General features: G+C 39.7%; 1 non-coding gene and 1 pseudogene across 1 annotated transcript; both read left to right on the forward strand.

Moving 5' to 3' along the window:
- The first annotated feature begins 1,660 nt into the window (after window positions 1–1,660).
- TRNAT-CGU (transfer RNA threonine (anticodon CGU)) lies at window positions 1,661–1,732 on the forward strand. Its single transcript has one exon. It is a non-coding gene; the product is annotated as a tRNA-Thr (tRNA).
- A 1,290-nt stretch (window positions 1,733–3,022) lies between these two features.
- On the forward strand, window positions 3,023–3,141 carry LOC145400592 (5S ribosomal RNA; annotated as a pseudogene).
- The last annotated feature ends 1,804 nt before the right edge of the window (window positions 3,142–4,945 follow it).

The following is a 4,945-nucleotide window of genomic DNA, read 5'->3' on the forward strand; positions in this document are numbered from 1 at the left end:
CGAGTGAATTACTTTCAGAGTCTCGAATACTTAAATTATATAAGTGGTGAATGAATTGCCCATTGCACTCAGTACTGTAATGGTAGTTTTCCTACTTTTTTTTTTTTACCTGTTCATGTGTCTGGATCCTACACCACCACATTTACAACAGAAAGGAACAGAATGATGGTGATGAATTGCTTGCAGGCTTTACAGTACGTATAATATTCTTTCCTGTATAGTACACACGGATGTTTGCAGAGCGTGATTTGAGGGCTGGATGGTGATTCATGGTTTCCCAGGTGAAGAATGATGGCTCTCATTTCAAAGGGAAGGCAGGTCGTGGAAGATTAGGTAAAAATATAAGAAGAATTCGACGAAGACGAAGGAGGAGGAGGAGGAAAATTAGATTTACGAGTATGCCGGTCAACTTTGCTTGGGTTATTAAGGAAGACAATCAGTCTTGCTCAGGCTCATTTTCTCACGAGGACACAGTAACACTAATCGGTTTTTATATAATTCCCCAATTATGCCAGTGGTGAACAGGGACAAACACGAAACGAGTCCACCTATCCAACCGACCGGAGAATAAGACTTTTTTTTTTTTCTCCAGTTGGAAGTTGGTTATGCAAACCAGTGCATCTCCGGCCTTCGAAAAAGACCAAAGCTTACTGGAGGATTTTAGTATTAGAGAGTGATGAATTTCAGACTGCAACATGACACACTGTAGCCAGATCCACTGCAGCATAACACACTGCAGCATGACATTCTGCAGCATGACACATTGGAACATGACACCGCGTAACGTGACATTCTGCAACGTGACACAGTGCAACATGATGCACTACCACACGACACATTCCAACAAGACAACTGCCACATGACACACTGCAACAAGACACACTGCCACATGACACTACCACACGACACACTACAACATGACACACTACCACACGACACACTACAACATGACACACTACCACACGACACACTGCAACATGACACTACCACGCGACGCACTGCAACATGTCGCACTACCAGACGACACACTGCAACATGACACACTACCACACGACACACTGCAACGTGCCACACTACCACACGACACATTGCAACTTGCCAAACTACCACACGACACACTCCAATATGACACACTAGCATACCACACACTGCAACATGACACACTACCACACGACACACTGCAACATGTCACGCTACCACACGACACATTGCAACATGTCACATTACCACATGACACATTGCAACATGACAAACTGTAATATGACACACCACATTACAACACGACACACTGCAACATGACGCTATGCAACATAAAGCGCTTCATCATGACACACTGCAACATAACAGTGCAACGTGACACAATGCAGCAATACACAACACAACATGACACTGCAACATGGCACGCATGCAACATTACACAATACAACATGCCACTGCAATGACACACCGCAACTTAGCACCGCCGCAACATGATGTATTGCAGCATGAAACTGGAACGTCATAAGCTACAGCATGACACACTACATGACACTGCAACATGATACACTGCAGCATGACACACTACAACATAACACGCTGCAGCATAACATGCTTCATCACGACACATGACATCAAAGCAAACAGCAGCACAGAATAATGCAACACGACACATTGCAACACGGCCTCCTTAGCTCAGCGGCAGAGCACTGGTCTCGTAAACCAGGGGTCGTGAGTTCAAGCCTCACAGGAGGCAATCCATCATTTAGCCTGGGTTGGTCAACTAGTGTTTGCAGTGGACTTCATCACATGGTTTTATGGAGTTGCAGTAACCTGAAGCATACGGTACTTGCCTAGCATGCGGGAGGTCCCGGGTTCGATTCTCGGACCGACCAGGGGACTTTTAAATACGGTCATTTGCCAAAGTCTTTTCGTACCCAGGACTGAATACGGACCTGGATGTAAATCAACCAGGCGGGTCGTATTCTGCGGGGTCAAACTATATATTCCGAACACACACAAGAAAACATACGACACCAGGGAATGCACACCACATTTTCCTATGCACTCCTTCCTACGTTGACTAAGATGCATCTAATCCACTTAGGGATCTCTACCATCAGTTTTAAATAAATGAAACGTGCAGAAGCAGGAAAAAAAAAAATACAACCATTAGTATAATAAGCCACTCAAATACCTCAAATCAAACAGACGATGATGGCAAAGTGATAAATGATGACATCAGGTTTCAGCCCCAGTCATATTACATCTCTCCTAAAGTCAGCCTATCGCGCGCTGACCCGCATCTTCGCGCCGCGGTATTTTTCTTTGGTCGATCTGTGTAAATACACCTTTCGTGACAGAATGCTGGTTTGGTGTCTTTTTAAAGCTGAATAGATGTACTTTATCCTACTATGTTCAAAAAAGGAAAATAAAAGAAATAGAAAGTCAATATGATGAGTTGAAGTCAGGCAATAACCAAAAATTTTATATCTTGTCGTAGTAAAATATTCGCTAAGAATAAAGTAATGAAGATATATAAATCTGGTTTGACCCATGCGAAACTACGAAAAATTACCTTTATAATGATACATAGTTTATGGCTATTCATGCATGTTATTGCGAAGTAAAGCGAAAGAAAAAGATGCACAATTTTGTATGATTCTCGGCCGCAAATTCGCTTAGCGATCTTTTTCTTTGACCAGACTGTGTAAATATCATTTTCATGATTGAATGCTGGTTTTGGTGTCGTTTTAAAGTTGAATAGTTGTACTTGATTGAAGTATGTTCAAAAAAGGAAAACAACAACCAAAAAATAGTCAAAATGATGAGCTCAATTTAGGCAAAAATTTTATGCCTTACCGTATAAAAGTAATTGCCATGAATAAAGTAATAAAGATATATAAATCTGGTTTGAACCATGCAAAACTACTATAAATTGCAATTACCATGATATTTATATTTTATGGCTATTCATGCATACTATCGCGTGTCTCTTTGTTATGAAGCTTAAAAGCGATTTATGATTAATAAATTACAAAAGTATCTTAACGGCCATACCACGTTGAGTACACCGTTTCCCGTTCGATCAGCGAAGTTAAGCAACGTTGGGTCTGGTTAGTACTTGGATGGGTGACCGCCTGGGAACACCAGATGTTGGCATAACGTTCTCCCTACGTGTCAAGTGGGGTTGGTGGAGGATTAGTGCCCCTCCCTGTAAAACAGTTAACTCTAAGCCTGTGACCACCCCGTTTGGGATACATGGCGTCTGGCAATAAATAAAAAAAAAATAAAAAAAATCTTAAAATGATGAATGAACGTGTCATCGGAATCTCTGAGGTTGGATTTGAAATGACACTTGAATGCGTCATCGTAATCTCAGAGGGCTAAAAAATAGTTTTATCAGCAGTGCAAATAGTTCCCCAACTGAAATAAAAGCAAAAGAAATACTTCCCGATGTAATGACTTCAGTGCATTATAATCATCAAGTGTGTTATATTGACTGTGGTAGTGTAGGTAGAAAAATGGGTGAACTGAAGGCTATAATTAAGTCGAAGAAAACATATTGCTGTTATTAGTGAAACGTCGATGAATACAGAGATTCATAAGTTATTATAGGGAATATTAGATTAAGGGGTAAAATATTTTCACTCTTACCATCTGGGAAGAAATCAGGTAGGGTAGCTATTTATGTAAAGGACTCATTAAATTGTTATAATAAAACAAATACGTGTTAAAAGAGATACTAAAATTGGGTCGAAATTGGTATAAGCAGAGAGGATAGCAAATACCTTCGGGAGTAGATTAAGAAACCAGTACAGTCCAGCTCAGTATCTTATGAGGATTTGAACCTGCCAAGAACAGACTGGTAGAATCTGACAAGAGATGCACAGTCAGAAGTTTTAAAAGCAGTGCAGGACAATTATCGTTATCAATATAACAGGGAGTCCACTAGATGTAGTAATATACCAAATCAGATTGTATCTAATAGAGAAAAGGTCATTAATGATATAGAGGTTGTGGACGACTTGGTAAAAGTGATCGTGAAGAAATTAATTTCAAATTTAGGTGGAATGACCATTTTTTCGACTGCACCAAATTTTCGTGAAGGGGACTTTCAAGAATTAAGGACTAAGAACTGAAATCCATTGGCAGCCTGGTTACTCTAAGGAGACTGAAGTCATTGCAGTTCAGATCATAGGCGATGGACAGGAAGTGGACGAGAGTAAACGTTAGGTCACTGGGGATGATAAGGTCATAGGTGAAGGGTAGATAATGGGGGGGAGTGTAGCTTAGGCCACGGAGATAAATTCAGGTTAGGTACCAAGTAGCTGCTCGTTAAGTGACAGATGCAATGGGTCAGTAAATATAATACTCAGAGGCCTAGATAGATATAGCCCTCCCCTCAAAAGCGTTTAAAACGAATATTTCAGAACCAAGATAGTTAGACAAGAGATTAAAATTCCTCATAGGCCAAAGAATATTAATATACAGAAAAATAAAAAGAGGTGAGGAACTCCTACGTGACCGTGCGTAGTTTTCAATAGGGAGGCAAAGCAAGATAATGAAATTAAGGTTGCTCAAACTCTGAAAGAAAGCCCCAAAATTTTTCATCTGTTATACTGTATGAAAAATAACGATACAAAATCATGTTACATCATTAGTAAAGATAAAGAAATTTGGTTATTCTTTTTTTTTCGGTACTTAAAATAGAATATCTAGACCTGATTCCTCAAGCATTAAATATTATTGGATGATAATACAGGCAATATTCGAAGTAAAATAACCACCAGTATGGAAGAAGTACTGACAACAATTAATAAGCTACATAAGACTTCAAAAATCTGCAGAACCGGACGATATATATGAAAAAATGTAAAGGAAACAAAGTAAGAATGTCAGCCACTTGCGTTATTTAACAGTTTTTTCATTTCAGAAGAAGTTCCAGAAGTTTGGAAGTGAACGCTGT

The sequence above is a fragment of the Coenobita brevimanus genome, chromosome 52, assembly GCF_032717465.1.
Source record: "Coenobita brevimanus isolate Jiangsu-jjx chromosome 52, ASM3271746v2, whole genome shotgun sequence".
In the NCBI taxonomy this organism is placed as follows: Eukaryota; Metazoa; Arthropoda; class Malacostraca; order Decapoda; family Coenobitidae; genus Coenobita; species Coenobita brevimanus.